Source organism: Bos taurus, chromosome 4 (genome assembly GCF_002263795.3).
Source record: "Bos taurus isolate L1 Dominette 01449 registration number 42190680 breed Hereford chromosome 4, ARS-UCD2.0, whole genome shotgun sequence".
Taxonomy (NCBI): Eukaryota; Metazoa; Chordata; class Mammalia; order Artiodactyla; family Bovidae; genus Bos; species Bos taurus.
This window is the reverse complement of record NC_037331.1, coordinates 45,814,843-45,840,869: the sequence shown is the minus strand read 5'-3', so window position 1 is coordinate 45,840,869 and position 26,027 is coordinate 45,814,843. Positions and strand designations below refer to the sequence as shown.

General features: G+C 38.7%; 1 protein-coding gene and 1 long non-coding RNA gene across 3 annotated transcripts in view; one reads left to right on the top strand and one right to left on the bottom strand.

The window, feature by feature from the left end:
- Positions 1-19,559, top strand: part of LOC132345184 (uncharacterized) — a 35,095-nt gene extending 15,536 nt beyond the window's left edge. The window contains exon 2 of the long non-coding RNA XR_009494377.1: positions 19,377-19,559. This is a non-coding gene — a long non-coding RNA (uncharacterized lncRNA). The remainder of the gene's footprint in view (positions 1-19,376) is intronic.
- LHFPL3 (LHFPL tetraspan subfamily member 3) overlaps positions 1-26,027 on the bottom strand; it is a 581,079-nt gene that overhangs the window by 277,943 nt on the left and 277,109 nt on the right. The window lies entirely within an intron of this gene.

Below are 26,027 nucleotides of genomic sequence, written 5' to 3'. Positions count from 1 at the left end.
TAGAGATGTATCATGTGAAGGACTGTACAGAGGGCTTTCTTTCTGAGGAAGGAAACAAGACAGGTTCCTCTACCTCAGGGCATTTGAAGGTCAACCTCAGTCATGATCACATGATATCTTTCTCTATATTTGCACTCTGGCTATGAAAAAAATAGTCAGATACTTCATTTAGCCTTCTTGTTAACCATAAACCCCCAAACTGAGCTCCGACACACAGAAAGTATTGGTTTCAAGATCCTCAGTGATGAGTCTGGACTATTATGTAACTAAAAGTCGAAAATCGCTGGAGGGAAAAAGTGCTACACTAAAGATAAAAAGTATTTCTATTTGGCTAGAGTTGCCATGTGCAACAAAAGACCAAATTGGAGAATTAGATGAGGGGTTAAAACTGATAAGGAGTCCCTGTAGAAATGAAATGAATGTTGATTTATGAATATATTCAAAGAATCACAGACTTGAAGGAGTAAAGTACAGACTGTCACACAGTGATAAATGGTCAAAATGGAAGCAAAAACTGCACAATTTGATACAGCAAAAGATGAGGTAGAAGCAAAAAATATGTAACACAATCTACACAGACAAAAGGGTTTTTGCATAATTGTTCTATCTAAAACTCGTAAACACTTCTATGAATCTATGCTAGAGTGACAACTGTTTCTAATAAGTCTAAAGCACTATTAGACGTGTAAGTGTCCTTTGGGTCTTCCAGGATTAAATTGTACTTAACAAGATTTTCCTGCTTCTCTAATTTCCCAAGCCTGGTCACAGGCTTGTCTGAAAGTCCCCTAAGTGCTGTGTTCTTACCCTCACCATATGACATTTGCCATCTCGTATGATGCTTGTGTAGCATCATACAAGTAGACCACACACTCCCTGGATAGGGACGTTATGACATTGTTAATTTCTCAGTATCTAGAACACTGGTTGATTCAGCTAATACATATTTTCTGATTAAAGGAAAAACTAGTGAGCATTAAGTGGTTGCTGCTGCTGCTGCTAAGTTGCTTCAGTCATGTCCGACTCTGTGCAACCCCATAGATGGCAGCCCACCAGGCTCCCCCGTCCCTGGGATTCTCCAGGCAAGAATACTGGAGTGGGTTGCCATTTCCTTCTCCAATGCATGAAAGTGAAAAGTGAAAGTGAAGTCGCTCAGTCGTGTCCGACTCTTAGTGACCCCATGGACTGGTTAGGTATATTTAATTTGCAGTATTTGAAAACGGATACCTCAGCATATTGATTTAATAAATATGTAGCATTCTACCAACTAGAATAAATACATATTATTCTATTAACCAGAATATCTCTCACTCAAATAATTCCAAATTAATAGAAATTTTAATTAAATTATAAAGCTAATATGGTGAGCACTGGCCGAAAAAATTCTAAAACTAGAACAAGGACTACAATTTGCAACTTGATATGTAACACTAAAATATCAGTGGCATTAGACTAGAAATTTTAGAAAAAGTCATGGTAAAAGGAGTACATGAAAAATAACAGAAGAGGGTTTTTTTTTTTTAAGATAATGAACTTAATGAAAGAACAGTTTTCACACTGTGTTCTAAACATAGTATCAGAAATAAACATTAATAGTGGCAAATAAAAGAGACTGTAAGTTGTGACTACATATGAGAGACTGAATATTATTCTTACTAAAGTCATTCACATATGAGAGACTGAATATTATTCTTACTAAAGTCATTCACATCTGAAAACACCCCTTTGTACAATCTTAAAAGCCTCCAGTTTCTTACTCTCCACAGTACACACAGCACGCTGCCTCATTTCTCCTGGAGTCCAAAGGGAGGGCATTAAGCCTAAACAGTGCTCCTGATACAACCCCAACTGATGGTTTTATTTGATCCCCGAGTAAAAGATTACTAGGTGGGGATGAGTTGAGAAGCTACCAAGGGGACTGTTGTTTCAGCTGTCCTGAATTCTAGTGATCTACTCTGCTAGTGGAAAGGGGATTACACATCATTTTGAACTGAAGATAACCCTCCCTAAACTCAGCAAAGTAGCTGGCGAGATATTTATGTACTAGTCGTAGCTCTACTATTAAGAGGAGTGGGACTCCTTTGGCTATCATATGACCTTTCTGGATCTTAAAGAGTTTCCCATTTGAATCAAATAATCTGAATCTAGTGATTTTTTTATATTACACTTCCTTTTCAGAATCTAGTATAGAGCTCCTCTCTCTGAAAATAAGAATTATTTTTAAAAGAAATAGTAGTTACTCTAGTTTATTAAGGTCTATGACGTAGTCCAAGTGAATCATTAAAAAATGCGATGACAAGTAAAGCCAACATAATCAAACAATATACAATGAATCGGAAGAGGTAGGGCCTTAAAAGGGGTGCAAGTGGAGGCAGCCAAACCTGGTGTTTAAGAACAAGGGCTCCAGAGCCAGACTACCTGGGTTTGAATCCTGGTTCTGGCACTTACCAGCCATGAAACTCTGGACAAGACACTTAACCTCTTGAAACATCAACCTCCTCATCTATACAATGGGGAGGACAATTTATAGTACCTTACTAATAGGGTTGTGATGAGGATTATATGAGCTTGTGTTGTAAAGCCTAGAATAAACACTGCATAGAGTGGGGGTTGTTAGTCAAGCATCTGTTCACGGAAGCACTGATGGTGTTATTTTTTTCATCACGGAATTTTTTGTCAATTTTTAAAATTGATGTATAGTTGACTTACAATGTTGTGTTAGTTTCTGCTGTGCAGCAAAGTGATACAGTCATATATACACACATACTTTCTTTTTCATATTCTTTTCCATTATGGCTTATCATAGCAATTGAATATAATTCCCTGCTCTATACAGTAGGACTTTGTTGTTTATCCATTCTAATATAATAGTTTGTGCCTGTTAACCCCAGACTCCCAATCCATCCTTCCCCCAACACCTTCCCCTTTGGCAACCACAAATCTGTTCTCTACATTACAGACTTTCTGTATTCTTCACTTTTTTCATGTTTATAAAACATAATCTTTATCAAAGTACAGTAACAGGTATCATATTGCAGTAAGAAGCCAAGATGAAAAAAGTTTCTGGCTATAAAAAGGAACAGCTGTTTTATGGAGCTAGTATGAAAAGACTTTATGGGAAAAAAAAAAAAACAAAAACAGCAAACAAGGACTGAACATAATCCTTTCAGTCACACCTGGGAGTCCTGTTGTGAAGAAACACATATTCAGTCAACAAATATGTACTGAAATACTACATTGTGCCGGGCACTGTTCTAGTTGCTGGGATACAATGGTGAATACAACAGGTAGCACAGAAGAAAATAAAGGAATTGCTCATGATGCTGTTGGGAAAGTGGAACCCCTGTTAAAATAACAATACCATCACTACCAAACCACTGAACAATGGTGCAAGATCCAAATGTCAACTTCAGGATGTGCTGTTGGTTTCTGCAGACATCAAGTGTTTCGGCTGGAGAGACATGATTTTGACCTATGTACATTACCAGGCAGAGTGTTAACTGAGGGGCTTGTCTTTTCACTACTTAAGTTTTCGTAACATAAAGTTGTCATTCTCAGAGTCCCATTCCATAGGAGGATGCAGGTGCTCCAGTGAGATGTCCATCCTCACCATTCTACCCAAAGAAACACCTCTTGTCAAAGTCACCGATGAGCTCCTTGATTCTAAGCCCAATGATTGGTATCCAAACCTGCTCCTATTCCCCCGAGGCTGGTCCCTGAACAATCTTTCTCATCTCAGTTAATGGTCATCCTGTCCACCTGGTTGCTTAGCCCAAAGTCTCTTGAATCATCCTTGATTTTCTATATTTCTCACATACCATGCCCAATCCTCCAAAAGTAAATGTGTCCAGAATGCCACCACTTCTCTCTTCTTCCTCCACTGGGCCAGACTTTCATCATTTCTCATCTCAGAATGTCTTTGGTGTCTTCAGAGTGTTCCTACATTGCCTTTGTCCACTTATTATTTACTTTCTAAAAATACTAAGTCAGATCACATCACTTCTCTGTACAAACCCTCCAATGTCTTCTCATCTCACTCAGAAGTACATCCCAAGTCTCTGCTCAAATGATGCCTTATTCAGTGAGGTCTTCCCCAAATGTCCCATATAATACAGCAGTATCTCCCACCTCCCGTCCCCAGCGTGTACCTGTTCCAGAAATCCCCCAACCCCTTCATCCTCCCTTTTCCCCTCCAAGGCACTTATCTCTTTGACTACTTGCTTTTTGTTTTGTTTCTGTTTTTAAATATTTCCTGCCTTTAGACCATAAACTTAACATGAACAGGGGTTAATCTGTTTTGCTCACTGTTCTATCCTCTGTCTCTAAAGTAGGCACTCAGAAAATAGTTGCATATGTATAGGATGTCAGAATATCCAAAGCCATCCCCTCCTTCTTTGATGGCAGAACCTGGACATCCAGTTAGGGAAACTCCTGATTATTCCTTCATCCATAGTCTCATTCTTCTTGTCAGTGACTAGTATAGCCCTGCATAAATGATTAAATAATATGATGCAATATGAAAATTGCTGGGAAAAGTTGGCTGATATAAAGGGACATGTAGGAAAAGAAGTCCCTTCTCCCTCAACATAGTATCTGGAGCTGGGGCAGTTACCTTCTGTTGCTGAGGACAAGGAAGACACCTGGAAGACTGAAGAACATAAACAATGCACAGTGATGAAATTGTGAAGCTGCAGATTCAACTAGTCTGGAACTGCATCACCAGTGAGTTCTTGTTCAGTGAGATCGTTTGATTCCTTATTATCTAAAGCTTAAGGCCAAAGTTATTCTGAGTTCATTTTCTGTTGCTTGGCAGGAAAAGCACTGTAACTGATACAGTATGTATAGATTGCAAATTTCCTCCACATACACAGACATTGGCTAGGATTTTGTCTTCAACAAAGTAGGGATTACTATTGTCGTGAATATGTTAAAGAAAGCCATAAAACTCCAAAGTCTCAGCTCGAAGTCATTACTGGAGCCATAGGAGTAGTAAACTCAGGGGCTACTCAAAGTTAAACCATTTGGATGAAAGGCAAACCATTTATTTAATTATTATTTCTTGACGTCTGTATATCACTGTGATTCAGGTATCTGGAAATATCTGGGTAGTAGATATTATCTAGGAAAATCATAAAACTATTAATTGGATTTTTTATATCTAGGAAAAACAAAAGAAATGTAAGATGTCATTATTACAACTCTTCCAAATCTGAAGCTTTGGAAAGAACCAATTAAATACATAAAGGAGTAAATTAGCTTTGTTGTCTTTACAAGGCCCCTGAGAATCCTAGAAGAAGAAAGCCTTTACTTTGTGTTATGTTTTAAGAATGCTGTTGTTTCATGTCATGCATGAAAAGCTGATTCTTGGTGGCTAGAAAAAAATTTTAATTTCTAGATTTGTTTTACTAAAGTCTGTTTCATGGCTTCACATTCAGTTAACAATCATCTTTATTTTATTTAAAAGGCAGCTGAATCACTGACTTAGGGGAAGTATCCTTATTGAGGAGGCTGTATTCCAGGGTCTGTAAACAATTTAATTCTTCTATCAGAACTCATTCTTCTAGTCCAGGCTAGACTTGAGTGATGATTTAAAATGTTTATAAAACTACAATGACTATTCCTGAAAAATGATGATGAATGGGGTGACTGCAAATGCTTTTACTTGCTGTGGGGAAATATTTTTGAGAGAAGAAAAATGACATAAGTACAAATGTTTCCAAGTAAATTTTAAAAGAGACATATGCCATTTATCTCCTGAAAGCATCTTTATAAATTTGAAGAGGGTATGCAAAATCTTTCCACATTTATTAGGGCTCATCTATTAGTTTGAGCCAGCTCATACATATGAAAAAAAAATATTTTGTGCACCCTTTGTGTAGACTTTTGTTCTATCAGTGTTTACTTGACTTACCAAGGGAAAATCAAGTAAAAGCCATGCTATTCAGACATGACAGAGCTGTAGTCATGGGAATAAATATTTATAAATTAACAAATGAAGTCCTTCTTCTTTTACCTAATATCCAAATGAATTTAACCCTGTGATAACAAAGAAGAGCAGGGAAGAATTCTGAAGAAACCGGATTCTTTTAGAAATTTTTCCTTTTCCCACAAATATTAAATGAGAGCCTCGTATGTGTCACGTACTCTGTACTAAGGACATAGTGGTAAACAAAAGAGTGACCCTGTTCCCGTCCACTAAACATACTCAAGACTGGTACCTTTGGGGCTCTTATCAAAAACTCTAATTAAGTTTTTAAATTCACAAACTTTAAGAAGCCCAAACAAGTAACTGTAAGTGAAGCAACTATTATGAAAGTGCCATGAAAGCATAGAACATACAGAAGGACCATGACCAAGATATTTCTAGTGTTCTTCCTAACTGGTCTAAACTTTAGACAGGCTGCCATGATTTTCTTAGAACATTTACATCAGCATTTACCTCTTGCCAGTTTAAGGTAAGAACGTCTTTCTCAAGGACCTAGGAGCCATCCCTTGGAAGTGTAATCATCAAGAAAGACAGCACCCCTATCTCCCAGTCTGGGTCGTGAAGGGGTGTAGAAGCCTAGTTTAACTGCCAATTAGCAAACACAGATGGCCTAATTCACATTCACCAACCTTTCCTCTAGCTCGCTTGAGTACTTGAAACATCTCCCTCCTTTTCTCTTAATAGAACTGAGTTCAGTCCCTTGCAGTAGTCTTGATAGTCTTCTCTGCCAGTTCAACTTGTCTGGTCTAGTTTTTCTTTGAGGGAATGATCTAGTTTGAGTGGCAGAGTGGCTGGTGACACTTCACAAAGGAACTGATGATTAAGACAAGTCTGAAAGTTGGATTATCTAGGCAAATGCTGATGGGGGATGAGTGGAGTGTAGGTGGGTTGTTGTTGGCGATGGAGGAGGTATGCAAGGCAAGAAGGGATACATTATTCTTTGTCACAGCCTTTCATCAGCCTTGGTCAATTTCAGGCTTCCCACTGGTTCTGAAGAGATAATTTCAAAAGCATGATCATTTTATAATCCCTGGATTCCTTTCATTGACAGCAGCAATTAAATGGCATTGAGGTTCATTTGCAATTACACAGGAAAGCCATTTTAAGATTCAAGGCAATAATGGTTTTGTTCTTAAAATTCTTAAATAGCTCAAGTTGCTTTTCACTTAGCTGATCTTTGAAGTTCCCATCTGGGCATTGAGCTTTTAAAAAGTTCTGGGGCTCTAGCATCATTTAATACTGACTCCCTTCACCCCACCCCCAGCTTTATTGAGGTATGACTGACAAGAAAATTTGTATATGTTTAAGGTGTACAACATGCTTTTATATACATATACATTGTGAAATCATTTCCACAAAACAAGCTAATTTACATACCCACCATCTCACATAGTCACCTTATGTATTTGGGGGGTGAGGTATGTAGTGAGAAGACATGAGATCTACTCCCTCAACAAATTATAAGTATCAGATCAGTCGCTCAGTCATGTCCGACTCTCCGCGACCCCATGAATTGCAGCACGCCAGGCCTCCCTGTCCATCACCAGCTCCCAGAGTTCACTCAGACTCACATCCATCGAGTCAGTGATGCCATCCAGCCATCTCATCCTCTGTCGTCCCCTTCTCCTCCTGCCCCCAATCCCTCCCAGCATCAGAGTCTTTTCCAATGAGTCAACTCTTTGCATGAGGTGGCCAAAGTACTGGAGTTTCAGCTTTAGCATCATTTCTTCCAAAGAAATGCCAGGGCTGATCTCCTTCAGAATGGACTGGTTGGATCTCCTTGCAGTCCAAGGGACTCTCAAGAGTCTTCTCCAACACCACAGTTCAAAAGCATCAATTCTTCGGCACTCAGCCTTCTTCACAGTCCAACTCTCACATCCATACATGACCACAGGAAAAACCATAGCCTTGACTGGACGAACCTTTGTTGGCAAAGTAATGTCTCTGCTTTTGAATATGCTGTCTAGGTTGGTCATAACTTTCCTTCGACACACTACTGTTGACTATAGGCACTACGTTGCACACTATGTCCCCAGAACTTATTTGTCTAATAACTAAAAGCTTGTATGCTTTGACGAACATTTCCCCATTTACTGTACCCCTGCCCCAGTCCCTTGTAAACACCATTTTATTCTCTGAGTTTGACCTTTTGGATTCCACATATGAGGAGCTTTCATTACAAGCACTGTTATCATTAGATACATTTCTTTGCATATTTATTTCTGAATGAATTACTCAAATTCCACCTCTCAATCATACACATGAGAACTGAGTGTGGTATGAAAAAACACTGATATGAAAAATTTAGGAACAAAGAAGCATTAACTCACAGCATTTGGGTTCTCAAAGATAGCCTATGGAAGAGGAGGAAAAGAATCACTGGGCAAGGCAGTTAGGAAAACGAAATGTCAGTCTCTCTAAGTAAAGCAGTGCCTTCATCCTTTATAGCCCTCCACTGCCCTGTATTGGCCCCAAACTACATGATTAATTGGTTGAGAGGTGTGAAAATTTAGATCTGAGCACATGTCACAGTGGGGCTTTCATCAAGAACTCTTTTTAATTCATAGACAAATTTTAGAAGCCCAAACACATTGTGTGGGCATTCAAATACTTCTAAAACTACTAACGGCTATAGTAGAGGGACTTCTCTTTATTATAAACTTTGGAATTTGTAAGTGCACTCAATTCTTTTTGAGGCATTCATTGTTTGGTTCTGCTTCTTGGCAATCAGTCCATCTATCCATCAGACCATCCATCCATTTATCATCACTACTGAATCATCAGGATAATACTTAACATAATTATTCACTCATTAACAACCTGGCAGTTGGCTAAAATCAGCACTAGTTTGCAGATGTGGAAACTGAGGTACAAAGGATTAAATAACATATTTAAAGTCCTATAGCTAAAAGGCAAGGGATCTGGGATTAAAAATGTGTTTGACACATTAAGACACATAGAGCCTATATTCTTAATCTCTGGTTTTGAATTTCTAAACCTACTTATGTAATTGTTCCCTAATGTTTCCCACACCATGTAACTCCAAAAGAAGAACAAAATCAGCTTATTGCCTAATGATGGAACAGGAGTTATTGTGATAATTACCCAACTCAATTTTGGAGAATGACAATATTTTACTGTGTACTTACTGTAGGCAAATTACTATGTCAGAAGCCAATGTCAGCAGTGGATGACACGCTTCCAAAAAGCCTACAGACAAGCTGACGTGTACAAGGCAGCCCAGGATTGATCATCTAATTGTACAAAACTCAGCACTTTTGTATTCTTTCTTTCAAATTATCTAATTGGGATTTACTTCAGATACTTATAACTACCCTTATTCTAGCATTATCCTTATATAGAAGCCCATCTAAAGTTTGTTTTCTAACATTTTCTGCCTTTTAATCAACTCTCTTATTTTGACCCCATGTTTCTCTTTCCTCTTCTATAATTAATTTCAAGTATGAGGATGGGGAGATTGAGCAAAGATGATTCTATTTCTCTTTTACTCTTTTCCTTTATTTTTCTTTTGCTGCAATCAACCATCTGCACTGCCAACTTCTCTCAGTTGAGGTAAACATCAGACCCTAGTCTTCTTTGTTTGCCTTTTAATTCAGACACTTTCAAGTGTTCTAACAAATACACCCTTCCTCTAATTAGCTAAGGCAAAACTGTGTAGAGGATGACGTGTGCCCTGGAATAGTTTCTGCTTGGATTTCTCCCCATGCAGCCTGCTGCTTGGTATTGATCTCTCCTTCCAACAGTATCACATGGTAGATTGGAATTCCAGCTCTGTAACTCACCTGTGACTGGATCTAACTTTCAGATATCTCACGTTCCTTGTTTGTAAACTGGAGACAGTAATAGTACATGCCTCATATGGTTGCTCTGATAATTAAATAAAACTTGTGTTATCATCTTATCTTAACTCATTATGATCATTTAATAAAGTATCTGCTATCCTTACCACCACTACCATCACCCAGCACTTATAATCATCATCCTAGGGTTTTCCCCAACTCCCTTATCAGCCTATGTTGACATTTCCTGGTCCATACAGCTGTGCTGGAGAAGGCAATGGCACCCCACTCTAGCACTCTTGCCTGGAAAATTCCATGGATGGAGGAGCCTGGTAGGCTGCAGTCCACGGGGTCCCAAAGAGTCGGACACGACTGAGCAACTTCACTTTCACTTTTCAGTTTCTTGCATTGGAGAAGGAAATGGCACCCCACTCCAGTATGCTTGCCTGGAGAATCCCAGGGATGGGGGAGCCTGGTGGGCTGGCGTCTATGGGGTTGCACAGAGTCAGATACAACTGAAGCGACTTAGCAGCAGCAGCAGCAGCACAGCTGTGCTAAGTTGCTTCAGTCACGTCTGACTCTCTGCGACCATATGGACTGTAGCCTGCCAGGCTCCTCTGTCCATAGGACTCTCCAGGCAACAATAGAGTCACCGTGCTCTCCTCCAGGGGATCTTCCAGACTCAGGGCTCAAACCTGCATCTCCTGTGGCTCCTGCATTGCAGGCGGATTCTTACCACTAAGACACCAGGGAAGCCCCCCATACAGCTAAGAGCTGCTTTATTTCTCACTCTTCCTGCACTACTGGGTTTTTGTTTTTTTTTTTTTTTGGCCTTTTCATGCAGCTTGCAGAGTCTTAGTTTCCCAACCAGGTATTGTGCCCTTGGCAGTGAAAGCAGAGAGTCCTAATCACTGGACTGCAAGGGAAGTCCCTTTATGGTACTTAAAATCATACTCCTTAATGTAAAGAGTTGGCTTTGCTTTAGTCAATTAAAAGGGGAAAAAAAACCAAACCTGACTAATTCAATCAAAGATACCCAGATATGTAGTGAGTCTTTTAGAAGATTCGGGATACAAGGAGGATTTCTTATTTACAAGTCAAAGTCTAACATTTACTCCCAAGCTTTAATTTGTTGTATTGCATCTCCAGTCACAGAAAATAGTTATACAGCCAACTTGAATCAATACTAGAATGGGGATCAGCTAACATGATCAGTTCAGTCTAGTTGCTCAGTCCTGTCCGACTCTCTGTGACCCCATGGACTGCAGCATGCCAGGCCTCCCCGTCCATTGCTAACATGATAATGAGATATAATTTTGATTTTGGCAATAATTCTGTGAAGGAATTATGGCAAAACGATGTCTATTTAATCTTAGTTGGGGGAAAGGTGTTTATTTTTGGTACTTTTCTTAGTTTGAATAGTTTCATTATGAAAAATTAAAGAATAACTATGCTTCCCTCATAAGCCCTAAATGTCTCCACTGGCAATGTCTGGGAATGTAATATCATATCTTCCCAGAATAGTCTCCTCCTTTTATCTCCAGAATTGCATTATTTAATTACTGTGCTATTTAACTAAAATATTTTAAAACTAATTAGACACTGTTTTGTTTTAACTATTTCTCCAGATGTCTTCTTTGCTTACCAGCCAAATGTAGGAAATGATGGCAAACAAAGCTTGGCGGAAGCTGCATGTTTAACTGTTTATGGGTGCCGTATAATACCAATACTGTCATTTTAAATGTACTTTACTGTTGTTATAGGTTTTTACACTCTCTGCCATTTCTATTACTGATGCTTCTGTGCTTCTTCCTGCTCATTTAAGCTGAAACCCCTTGTCATACCCAACCTCTAAAATCGCAGATAATATTTATTTTGAATATTTACTTCAAAATAAAAAATATCTATGTATCTCAAGACATATCTCAATTACTGAAAAAATCCTCTACTTGCAGGAGATGAGACGTTTCTTGCATTTATATTACAGATGGACAAATAGAAGTGCAGGACTTTAAACCCCAATTAAGATAATAAAAAAAATACCTGTAGTTAACATTTATTGAAAACTCACTCTGTTGCTTGTTATAAATTTTTTTTTAATCCTTTCAACAACCCCATTGTTGTTGTTGCTGCTCAGTCACTAAATTGTGTCTGACTTTTGTGACCCCATGGTCTGCAGCACACTAGGCTCTTCTGTCCTCCACTATTTTCCAGCATTTGCTCACATTCATATCCATTGAGTTTGTGATGCTACTTAACTGTCTCTTCCTCTGCTTCCTACTTTTCCTTTTTCCTTTAGTCTTTCCCAGCATCAGGGTCTTTTCCAGTGAGTTGGCTCTTTGCATCAAGTGGCCAAGTTATTGGAGCTTCAACTTCATTCCTTCCATTAACTGTTCAGGGTTGATGCTCTTTAGGATTGACTGGTTGATCTTGCAATCCAAGGGACTCTCAACAGTCTTCTCCAGCACCACAATTCAAAAGCATCAATTCTTCAGCACCCAGCTTTCTTTATGGTCCAAATCTCATATCCATACATGACTACTGGAAAAACCATACCTTTGACTATATGGACCTTTGTCGATAAAGTGATGTCTCTGCTTTTTAATTCGTTGTCTAGGTTTGTCAAAGCTTTCCTTCCAAGGAGGAAGCATCTTTTAATTTCATGGTTGTGGTCACTGACCGCACTGATTTCAGTTCAGTTCAGTCCAGTCTCTCAGTCGTGTCTCACTCTTTGCGACCCAATGCACTGCAGCATGCCAGGCTTCCCTGTCCACCACCAACTCCCAGAGCTTACTCAAACTCATGTCCATCGGGTCAGTGATGCCATCCAACCATCTCATCCTCTGTTGTCACCTTCTCCTCTTGCCTTCAATCTTTCCCAGCATCAGGGTCTTTTCATATGAGTCAGTTTTTCACATCAGATAGCCAAAGTTTGGAGCTTCAGCTTCAGTATCAGTCCTTTCAATGAATATTCAGGACTGATTTCCTTTAGGATTGAGTGGTTGGATCTCCTTGCAGTCCAAGAGACTCTCAAGAGTCTTCTCCAACACCACAGTTCAAAAGCATCAATTCTTCGGTGCTCAACTTTCTTTATAGTCCAACTCTCACATCCATACATGACTACTGGAAAAAACATAGCTTTGACTAGATGGACCTTTGTTGGCAAAGTAATGTCTCTGCTTTTTAATATGCTGTCTGGGTTGGTCATAGCTTTTCTTCCAAGGAGCAAGCATCTTTTAATTTCATGGCTTCAGTTACCATCTGCAGTGATTTTGGAACTGAAAGAAATAGTCTGTCACTGTTTCTACTGTTTCCACATCTATTTGCCATGAAATGATGGAACCTGATGCCATGCTCTCTGTTTTTTGAATGTTGAGTTTTAAGCCAGTTTTTTCACTCTTCTCTTTCACCCACATCAAGTGGCTCTTTAGTTCTTCTTCACTTTCTGCCATGTGTTATCATCTGCACATCTGAGGGTATTGATATTTCTCCTGGCAATCTTGGTTCCAGTTTGTGATTCATCCAGCCCAGTATTTCACATGATAGAAACTAAACAGACAAGGCGACAGTATACAGTCTTGATATACTCCTTTCTCAATTTTGAATCAGTTTATTGTTCCATGGCCAGTTCTAACTTTTGCTTCTTGATCTACATACAGGTTTCTTAGGAGACAGTAAGGTGGTCTGGTATTCCCATCTTTTTAAGAATTTTACACAGTTTGTTGCGATCCACACAGTCAAAGGCTTTAGCAGAGTCAATGAAGCAGAAATATATCTTCTTCTGGAATTCCCTTGCGTTCTCTAAGATCCAGTGGATGCTGGCAATTTGATCTCTGATTCCTCTGCCTCTTTGAAACCCAGCTTGTACATCTGGAAGTTCTTGGTTCATGTACTGCTAAAGATTAGCTTGAAAGATTTTGAGCATAACCTTGCTAGCATGTGAAATGAGTGCAATCGAATGGTAGTTTGAGCATTTTTTGACACTGGCCTTCTTTGGGATTGGAATGAAAAATGACATTTTCCAGTCCTGTGGCCAGTGCTGAGTTTTCCAAATTTGCTCACATATTGACTGCAGCACTTTAACAGCATCATCTTTTAGGATTTGAAATAGCTCAGTTGGAATTCAGTCATGTCCACTAGCTTTGTTGGAAGTATTGCTTAATAAGGCCCACTTAATTTCACACTTCAGGATGTCTGGCTCTAGGGCAGTGACCACACCGTTGTGGTTATCTGAGTCATTAAGACCTTTTTTTGTATAGTTATTCTATATATACTTGCTACCTCTTCTTAATCTCTTCTGCTTCTGTTAGTTCTTTACTGGTTCTGTCCTTTATCATGCCTATCCTTGTACGAAATGTATTTCTAATTTTCTTGAAGAGATCTCTAGTCTTTCCCATTCTATTCGTTTCCCCTATTTCTTTGCATGTTCATTTAAGATGGCCTTCTTATCTCTCTGTCCTCTTCTCTGGAACCCTTCATTCAGTTAGGTATATCTTTCCCTTTCTTCCTTGCCTTTTGTTTCTCTTCTTTCCTCAGCTACTTGTAAAGCCTTCTCAGAAAACCCTTCTTGCATTTCTTTTTCTTTGGGATGATTTTGGTTATTGGCTCCTGTACAAATAGTTCTCCTGTGTCCATAGTTCACTCTGTTCACTCTGTCTACCAGATCTAATCCCTTGAATCTATACATTACCTCCACTGTATTATCATAAGCAATTTGATTAAGGTCATACCTGACTGGCCTAGTGATTTTCCCTACATTCTTCAAGTTAAGCCTGAATTTCACAATAAGGAGCTTATGATCTGAGCTACCATCAACTCCAGCTCTTGTTTTTGCTAACTGTGTAATGCTTCTCCATCTTTGTGTACAAAGAACATAATTGATCTGATTTCAGAATTGACCATCTGGTGATGTCCATGTGTAGAGTAATCTCTTGCGTTGCTGGAAAGGGGTATTTGCTATGACCAGTGTGTTCTCTTGGCAAATTTCTGTTAGCCTTTGCCCCACACTCCAAGGCCAAATCTGCCTGTACTCTGGGTGTCTCTTTACTTCCTACTTTTGCATTCCAAAGTCCTATGATGAAAAGGACATCTTTTTCTGGTGTTAGTTCTAGAATGTGTTGTAGGTCTTCATAGAAACAGTCAATTTCAGCTTCCTCAGCATCAATGATTGTGGCATAGACTGGGATTACTGTGATGTTGTATGGTTTGCCTTGGAAACGAACCAAGATCTTTCTGTCAGTTTTGAGGTTTCGCCCAAGTACTGCATTTTGGACGCTTTTGTTGACTAACAACCCCATTAAATGTGCATTATGATTATCTTCATTTCACAGATGATAAGACTAAGGCACAGGGAGGTTATGTAACTTGCTCACAAAGGTAGATCAAGCAGGATTCACTTTCTAAACTCTGTTCTGTACAAGACTGACTTAATTACCATGCCTAGACGTGCATACATTTGCTTAAAAGGTTAGATTTCTGCCAGAGGTGTCCTAATGCTTCCTATAGTACTGACAACGTTCACAACAGCGTCAGCATCTTTTACTCTCTGTACTCACTCTAAGGAAATATTGTTCTTTTAAATGCTAGCCGTGATGCCTCTGGCCTCAGGCTTGGCCCTCTGTGGGTGACCCTCTGCCATGAGCCCTCAATCTTCAGTCTTGCTGGACCTAGCCATGGTGATGGTTTATAGAGGGGACATCACACAGGGAGCTTTGCAAAGCCTTTGGCAGACATACAAAGGCCTCTGATCTGAACACAGGGGTTTGCAAATAGTTAGGTTCAGGGATCGCTTGGTGCATTTCAGGCAGACAACTCTCCTGAGACCGTTAAAACAAAACCATACATTTGTGCAGTGTTTGTGGTTTTCAAAGTCCCTTAATATATAGAATCTCACTTGACCTTCTTCCCAATCCTTTGAGGCAGGCAGGAGCAGTATTATCATTATCTCCCTTTTTTACATTTTTAGAGAAATGTGACATTCAAAGAGGATAAGTGATTTGTCAAGCTCACAAAATGTGAAGCATTTCAAATACAGAGTCAAAGCAAGTCAGCCCTGGACACCTGTCAGGCTGCTTAAAACAACAAAGCTAGTTTTTTTCTGTAGACACTAACAAATGATGGATTTGAAAATAACAAAAACAACATGATCAAAGCAATACTGCTTTCTGATATCTCTGTTTATCTTCTTACTTCCAAATCCCACTCACTACTGTCTGGTCAAAAACCAACCATGCTGACGGAACCTTATCACTAAAGATGGATAATTATGATGGGCGTGTGGTTCATACAATACGTTTCCAGTCCCCATGAGCCCCTAGTTCTGTCATCTAAAGTGTTCTTCATTGGCTCTAACCAACATGTTTATATTAAAAAACAAGAGTCTGACAAAATCTGCGGTAGCTTTTAAATATTTTTTATGATGTTTCTTTTCAGTAACTGACATTTTGATTTTGATCAGCTTCAAAAGCAACTTGGATTTTCTGCTCTCTTAATATGAAAGTTAAGTTTGGTGTCATTTCTGTATCAAGCAACAGTGATAAATATTGCTTTATGTGTCGGGGAAGTTCTGGAAAGTTATCTGTAAACTGAATCACCAAAAATGTGATTGAGGCTCTTAAAGTGAAGACTGCTTTGATAAGAAATATCACTTACTGATGTGTTATAATTTCACAGTCAGCTTTATCAAACCAGAGTAGACCTTAGAATTTTTCTCTCTCTCTGTGTATGCAGGTGTAATTTTTAAGTACATAATGATAAAATAGTTTTTACTCATTACTCTCTCATTACTCTGTAGCCAGAATTCTTAAGTTACAAGTTTGTGCTACTATAGTAGTTATAATATGAGTGAGCATGATTTTGAAAGACTTAACCAAATACAGGTTGGATAGCCATTTAGAAAACTAATATACATGCTTATCACTGTCACTGGAATTAGAGGAACTGACCATTTTATTTACTTGCTTTGATAGGAGAAAACTTTTCATTTCTTTTTATTCCATTACTAAGAAGGAATTCTTTGTAGAGTAGGATTATTAGAAAGGATAGGCACATAAAAGGATTGCCCTTATGAAACAAAGTGAAAGCTATTATTCTGACTGAGACCTGTCAAAGGTTTAAGAACTTTATTAGATGTGTAGGCTTTTTCTTACGGGTTAAAAGAAAGGATAGTTTCTGAATTTACATTGCCAAAACCCAGGTTATTTGAGTATTTAGTTATCAATACCTTGTATAAACAGCTGAAAATAACAGAACTGTGTTTAATGAGAGACATTTCAGAACCTTAAAGGATGAAGGAGGTGGCTGGTAAATCCCAGTAGGAAAACAACTGTTTCCCCCCAGCAAAGTCCATTTAATTCTGATGGTCCTTTGTGACCATTTTGAAATAATTCATCAGCTCCCTGGAGACTGACAATCCTGATAGCTTCATCTGGCAGGGGAACGGTCTTGAAACCAGTTCTGCATGGCCCAGCAGCTTCAGCAGCTGAATAATTGAGTGGAAAAATCCATTATTGAAGGAATTTGATCTTCCTGCTATTTGCTTTTCCAAGAAGTTGGAAAAAAAAAAAAAACTATCATTGTGACCGACACATTTTTTCCTGTTATCCTGGAGGAGCTTATTTCAGAGCTTCTGTCAATCCAGGTAGATTCAAATTATACACTTACGCATTTTAAGTCATAAAAACCTTAAAATTAAATCATCAGAACTTATACAGTTTTCAAAAAAATTAACTGTTATATTTTAGTATGCATTTAAAAATCTATGGGGTGTAAGCTGATCAACATAGTACATGTTAATGAATACTTGCTGAAGGGATGAATAAACCAATTTAGCGTCCAAGCCCCATTTGAGAAGCTTATCTTAGAAATTCAGAATTTTGTCCAAATGCAGAAATTTCTACAGGTCTGAATATAAGAAATTGTATTCAACAAATCTTCAGCATCTACGTACAAGGCACTGTGGGAAAGATAGTAAGTGCCGTGTAATATAGAGGTGCCACTGTAGACCCAGCAAGTATTGTGGAAGGGTGGAAGTGTGTTATTCCAACTTGTGGTCATCAGAGAAGATTGTGTAAATCCTGACCCTGGCCTGGCAGTTTCTACAAGTTATAATTTATTTAAAGTTTGGTTTTGTGAAAAATGCTCTTCAAATAGGTTCCAGAATTTTCTTTCTGCTCCAACACAGACCATGAATAACAGAACTGAGTATAATGACTATTGTCAAAGGAATCATATCCCCGGTATGGTATATGCATCACAGTTTTTTACAAGGCAAGAATGGAGTAATTTGAATAATTTCCTTAAAGGTCATCACCTCCTTTACTACCCCCTCCAGTTCCCCAATTTTTTAGATTATGGTTTAAAGTCTATTTTTCATTTTTATACAAACATAAACTTTTATACGAACATTCACTGTAAGTCCTAGACTGATGTATTTCAGTGATAGGTTTGTACGAAACACTTCTACTGACATCATTTTGAAGGCACCACTGATTCTGTGTCCTTGATGTTTAATTATGGGGAACTTCACCACTCAGCCTTCCTCTGTAATAAAAACTGAATGGAATCATAGTTGCCAGTCACCTTATATGCAAACCTTACAGGACACCAGGGTCAGACACGTCAAGCAAGGACTCAAGAGCCCAATTGCTTTCTGGAATCTTCTAGTTCCTACCCACTCCACTTGCTGCTTGTCTCCTGTATATTAAGTTCCATTCAGAAGGCAATGAAAGAAAAGAATCTGGATCTTTAACAAAGGCAAATTGCTTACAGAAAAATAAACCTCCAATGTAAATGGTTTTCAGTTTTTAAAAAATGGACATTTTGACAGTTGACTATCACAGGAGTCGGGGCTCTCTGTGTATAGGTTCCCACCCTTGCTGAAGATGGAATGGGTTTTTCTATGGGTTTGGGGAGCTGTGGAGCCAAGTGCAGGACAGCCACGATTTCAGGTCATGTGGCCCAGAGCCAGCTGTAGGCTCTGGCATAGAGAGTGGCTTGTGACGACCAGGCTGGCCTGGTGCTCTTGGCATTCTGGCCCTAGCTGGGAGTTGAGTAGTCTGAGTTCATGCTTGGTGCTTCTGTGGGATGAGGAAAAGCATTGCCAGTGCCAGCTGTAGGAAAAAAAAAATGCCCAAGACCTGACTCCAGCTCTCCACATGGCTGCCTGCTTTTTCCCAAGTTCAGGCCTTGGTCTGATTCCTCCTCAGAGAGGACTTCTTGACCACTCTATCCAGCAGCCACCCTCCCAAAGTCTATCTCCTTATCCTGTTTAATTTCATTCAGAGAACTTGTCACTGTCTGGAATATATGCTTCATGAGTGCTGGAGCCATGTGGATTTTGTTTACTGTTGCAATTTCAGCACCTAGAACACACCTGGCACATGTAAATACTCAATAACTTTTTGTAGAAAGGATAAAATTAAGTTGGATTTTTTTTTTTCTTTTTATAAAAATAGGCTTTTTAGCCTATTACAAGAGTTAAGAGATAAGTTTAGTCACTAATAGGGAAGGGAAGAATCTTAAACTATCCTGTTTCCTGAATGCCCCTCTCTTCACCCCCTTCTTCTACCAACAGATTCTGATATATCTTTCAGGTGACCAAATCCTTTATGAAAAAATCTCCGTAGTGTAAGAAGAGACATTATCAGCGACCATGTGCTCTGCTTATAAATGGATTGGAAATGGGAAAAATGCTGCAAACCTCTGGCTTAATGGAAAGAACATCAGAAATGAATTTCAGCACTGCATCTACTACCAGTAAATGGAGACTTGGGTAATTAATTGGTTTGTTCTTCCATCAGATATGGATAATAGTACCTACTTCATAGACCATTATGATTTAGATAAGACATTATATATGAATGCACTCAGCACAGTGTCTGACACAAAGTAGCAGCTTTATACCTCTTAGCCAGATATGAATATGCATGACTTTGGGCAGCTATAGCCCTTCTATGTACTTCAGTGTCCTTATCTGTAAAAGAGTACTAACTCCAACTCATGGGGAAACTGTGAAGAATGAATGAAATAACAGTACACCCCCTTATGAATGTTCAACATGAGGCTCTATTTCTGGTTTTGTCATGAGCTAAGTGACTACATCAGTCTTTGGTGTCTTTAAATCTTTATCAGTAAAAAGAGGATTTTATCTTCATTATCTACTTTTTCATTTTGAGGATACAATGAAATAAAGGTTTGGAAAATGCTAAAAGTAAAAAGTACTATGAAACATGAGTTTTTTGTCATCACCCCCATCAACATCAAAATGATGCTTTCAATGGCTCTGATAACAACTCAGATAAACAGTAAAGGTCCTATTAGAACCTGCATGACAATAATCTTTCAGTCATAAATCAACTTGGTGACTTGGAAAGTATATAGCATGAAAGTTCCATATACTTCTGAGGGTTTGTATTCTTCACAAAACAGAGCTCACTATTTCAATAAATATTTGTTGAATGGAAAGAATGGGGGCTTAATTCTCAAAAGTAGTCAGCTCAGAAAGTATTCATTAGTGAAGTAATGTTATGGTGAGAAAATCTCCTAAACAATTCTTTTACTATGAATTCAGATACCTTACTTTTCCCTCACTTCCCAACATTATGTGTGGGTCAGTGGGCCAGGAGTTACAGTTACAAGGGTTAAACACAAAATAAAAGAGTGGCAAGGAAGGCTGGGTGCATTACCCTACGCAGTCATCAGGCCAAGGGCAAAGAGGCTTGAGTCCTTTCTTGTGGCTCCTGGTATAGGATGGGGAATCTACTAGCCTGGCTGGGGCCAGAGCTTGAGGATCAATGCCATGGTGCTCCCTGGGGCTGCAGTTGCAGGACAAGGGAAACTCTTGGTGGTGTCTAGTTTAAGAGGTATAGGGCTTTTACAAAACTAAGCTAGAGCAGCTCAGGATTGCCTGTGTAACCAGACTATGGTTATCATGGGGCTTCACATGAGTCATTGTTGATGTTTGGCACTTGGTTGCTTGGGTAAAAAAGAGACTGGGTCCCTGGGTCCTTTTCTCACCACTGCTACAAGGAAAAGAAGCCTGGTGTAGGTCCTCTGTGATGTTTCCGTAACACCTAGTACACATCTACAACACAGACCTTCTTCAGCATATTCAAGTATTAAATTTTTGATGTTTCTGTCATTAGACAGTGATAGGTACTTAGTTAATCCTTACATCTCCAGTGCTGGACAAAGTCTCTGGTATAGAAAAGGTTCTATACTGGTTAAATGAATGAGGGAGAGAACAGATAAAACGTGTGACAGGTTCTTTCACTCTCAAACCCCAATGCTGCTCTCACTTTAAAGAGAGGACAAAGGATTCATCAGTCAATTAAGGAACATCTAACATCATTACTCCGTCCTACTACTTCTTCCCCATTAGAACCAGTCTAAGAATTTCAGTTACACTTATAAGAAAAAGTTTATTTCCAAAATAGTACTTGAAAGCCACATTTAACTGAAATGATAATAAAAGGAAAGTAAATATAAAACCCTTTTGTGATAGAAACTATTAGTGGTAATTATGGTGATTCTACGTACATAGGTTTAAAAATCACACAAACTAGTAGAAATCTATAGGAATTACTCTCATTTATTATGTCACTAACTCTCAACTTGTGATCATTCAGATCGGAGCAAGAGCAAAGTTTTCTCTTTTAAAAGTAAAAAGTAGACACAGTTGGGAGAATATTTACCTATTAAAGAAAAGCCTTCAAGGCCTTTAGAAGCATTCACATACATGCAAAAGGGGCAATCACAATGCTAGCAGAAGCCAGTATGGTCAATATACAAAGCAATTTTATATACTGACTGAAAGAGGACAAATTCTAGTCAGAATTTCAGCAAAGATAATGCCAGTTCCTTTAAAATTAAGTCTATTTCAAGCTTTAATTAATTACTATTGTATTCCCTCTGAATTAATGCAAGTAAGTAACCACATTTTATTTTCTTCCACATATGTCAGTAGATGCAGGCTCTATTCGTCTATTTATATGTATAGTGAAGTAAAGTAAAGTAGACTTGAATAATCTAATGAGAATAATAAGCATTTAATTTCTTCTGGTATGACTATTATCGCAAGCCTGCAATCTACCTTTAATCAAGGGAGATCAATTTAAAGATGCATCTGCAAGTCTTAACTAAAATGCTTAATGATTCAGTTGTATCGAAGCTTGAAATATAAAGAGTGGAAACTTCATTTTGTAGTTAATTCTAAAGGCAGCTTTAATGAATATTCACAAAAAGAATGACTGAGTTGAATTAAGCAGTGTGCACAAGACATACAAAATGAACAATTATGCAAAAACAAGTTTAAATGGTAAGAAATACCTTAACATGCTTTGTATACAAATAATAAAAGAATGTTACTTCTATCAAGCAAAGTATTATTGGCTGTGTCGCCTCATATATCCATTTATCATGCCATAGCTTTGTGACTTACACCCTGCATGAATTTATCTGGCAGGCAGATGACTATACTTGCTTTTAATGAGGGAAGAACAGAAGTGATAGTATTTGTGAATTCTTTAGTTCAACTAACATTGTTATTCAGTACTCAGATATGGGTTAGACATTGGGATTGATCCTGGGGATAAAACAGAAGAATAAGATAAGGTCACTGATTCCCTCAGGGAGCTTATAGTCACTTGGGGAGGATGGACATACAAAAAGATAATGATTTAGAGCTCATTAGTCACTGCAATAAAGAGTGCAAAGGTCTAGCCATTTATCTTCTGGCAGTGAATGCTGGCCAAGTCTAAGAGTGTAAATCTTAGATTGTATTATTAGGTATTTGAATGCAGCCTTCATCTATAACAGTAGATCCTAAGATCACCAAGGCAGGTATGAAGTTCAGTGAAGAGCTTTGTGTCATGAGCTATGTTTTGTCATTAATGTGCCTTTAATCTACCTTGATACAAACAGATCTGAATAAAGTGATTTTTATTTCCTAATCTTTGATAACATTCTAAAAGATACAGGATTGCTATTGTTCTCTCTTTTTCACATTGGACAAAGGAACCTGGAAAGTGCTCACTTAGACTAGTAGCTACTCACCAATCATATTGAGATTAAAACCACAAATGGAGGAAACTACACTGGATGAAGATGCTGTTCCTTCTGAGTAGGATCTATGTGATCTGTCTCAACTGATCAATTCTACATATTTAAGTACGTCATGGGCTCACTGTGGAACTGGAGTTCACAGTGAAGGTCTTCGTTGACATCTCTTGACTAAACACATGCTTATGAGCCCTGAGAAGGTCCTACGCAGGGAGACTGGATCCTATGTGATGAAAATTAAAGAAGCAATTAGAAGTTTGGGCACTGTCATCACAGCTAGATAGAGGGCTCTTGCCTGCAGCAACAGGGAAGCCTAGGGAAGGCTTGCTCCAAACCATTTGCAGAAGAATCAGGTAAACAACTGTCCTCATATCTGCCATTATTTTCATACATGCCAGCAAAGGATGTTTGAAACAGATTCCACAAGAGGAAGGGGCATTTGGTGGGAGTATTCCATTAAAAAAAATATTAAAAAAAAAAAGCCAGTTTCTATCAAAGCAGTTCATATCACCCAGCATTTAGCAATCTTGATTGTTTAAAAAATAGAGAGTCATATGATGCACCTTAGGATTCTCTGCTACTTATTACAACATTACTCATTGGAGATATTGTAATCATAATATTACAAATGGAACTTAATTACAAAATAAAGTTTTCATTTTTCACTCTTGATACATCACTGTTCCTATTTACATCCTAACCAAATGCTATTAAGTGTAAAAAAACACAAATGATTCCCATTAACACAAAGCTTATAGTCTGGTGGGGAAAATGGGCTTCCCCATCTGAATTACAGAAAAAAATTCAAAATTTTAATAGTGCTCAGTGTTTTTTTTTTTTAACTTTATTTATTTTTAATTGAAGTATAATTGCTTTACACAATTGTGTTGGTTTCTACCAAACATCAACATGAATCAGTCATAGGTTTACCCATGTCCTCTCCCATCTGAACATCCCTCCCACCTCCCTCCACACCCACCCCTTTAGGTTGTCACTGAACCCCAGTTTGAGGTCCCTGAGTCATACAGCAAATTCCTATTGGCTACCTATTTTACAGATGGTGAGGTATGTTTCCATGTTCCTCTCTCCATACCTCCCATCTCCTTCCTTCCCACCCCAGGCGTGTCCATGAGTCTGTTCTCAATGTCTGTGTCTCCACTGTTGCCCTGCAAATAGGTTCATCAGTGCCATCTTTCTAGACTCCATGTATATGTGTTAATATACAATATTCATTGTTCTCTTTCTGACTGATTTCACTCTGTATAATAGGCTCTAGGTTCATCCAACTCATTGGGATGGACTCAAATAATTCCTTTTTATGGCTGAGTAATATTCCATTGTGTATATTCACCACAGCTTATTTATCCATTCATCTGTCAATGGACATCTAGGTTGCTTCTTTGTCCTAGCTATTGTAAATAGTGCTCAGTGTTTTTAAGAAGAGTTGTAGAGGGCTAAGAGAGCACCCATCAGGAATCCTAAATTTGGTCAAGAGGGCTGAGAGAAGTTTCCCCTGATGTTTAGGTAGAGACCTGGAGAATGACTAGGTAGAAGTGGGGTTGTCAGGGAGGCACAGAAAACAGCCCATGGAACAGTGCCTGTCACATAGTAGGCTCTTAATAAATGATTGCTTAATTAATAATGCAACAGCATGGGCTCTTTAGCCTTTTGCCAAAGCTGACAAGGGTACCATGGTATCTTCAAGGCTATGATTATAAGTTTTCACTGCACGAAGCTATGCTGTGAGGTCTACAGCAGCTTCAAAGACAAGTTTCTATTTATTATGAGGTATGCCATGGAAGTCCTGCAGGAATTGTTTCACACTGCTAAGAGTCAATTTCCAAGAAATTCATGCCCTTAGAGCAACTTGACCCTGAGAAGTTGTCAAGAGATTTCTGAAGCTGTTCCCCACAGACTGAGAGCATACAAGGAGAAACTATACCATTGAGTGTGAATTTAGTCATATGTACTGCAGATTACAACAGTCTAAACCTGTGGCAATGGCAACCCACTCCAGTACTCTTGCCTGGAGAATCCCATGGACGCAGGAGCCTGGTGGGCTGCCGTCTACAGGGTCGCACAGAGTCGGACACGACTGAAGTGACTTAGCAGCAGCAGCAGCAAACCTGTGGCAAATGATCCATACGCAGCATGTCCGAAATATGATTCCCTTCACTCCATGTGCAGCACACCTTTTGCTATAGTTTAATTTACCAAACCAAGTAGGAAAGATTTGTCAGGAAATCAAAGGTACCCTCTTACTCAAGTACGCTCTCTGTACTGGCTTGTTATCCTATTATAACAAGGCTTAAAATAGAAAAAAGATGATTATAAAATAATATTTCTTTGGGCTTAATGACTCCTCTTACCCTCACACCATGTTTTATGATTTTTATCTTTCTCTAATACTAAGTGAACCAGTGGCTTATGTAATCAAGTCTGCACTCTGATTTTTGCTTGAGTGGGTGGTTTTTCTAGCTACTAAAACAATAATTAATATGTTAACCTAAAACTCCATTATGGGCATCTGAAGCTTTTGAATCCTTGAGAGACAGAGTGGTACATAGAACTTTTTGCAAATTCATATATAGCAAGCTTGTGAAAAGCAGAGTCATCTTTTAAACTATTTAAACTGGTGTATGAGGCTCTGGCTTGCTAGTAGAGCATTAAGAGTCCCCTTACTCAACTCTCCTACCCCTCCAATAGCAAGTCTCTCTCATTTTTAAAAAATTGAGGTATAGTTGGTTTACAATGTTGGGCTAGTTTCAGTTACATAGCAAAGTGATTCACTGATACATACATATCTATTCTTTTTCAGATTATATTCCCCTGTAGGTTATTACAAAATACTGAGTACAGTTTCTTGTGCTATACAGCAGGTCGTTGTTGGTTATCTATATTTTATATAGAGTAGTCTGTATATGTTAGGGCTTGCCAGGTGGTGCGATGGTAAAGGATCCACCTGCCAATGCAGGAGATCAAGAGACCTGGGTTCAATCTTTGGGTTGGGAAGATCCCCTGGAGAAGGGAATGGCAACCCACTCCAGCATTCTTGCCTGGAAAATTCTGTGGACAGAAGAGCCTGGTGGGCTACAGTCCGTGGGGTTGCCAAAGAGTTGGGCATGACTGAGTGACTGAGTACGCACGCAGTGTGTATATGCTACTGGCAACTCTCAAAATGGAAC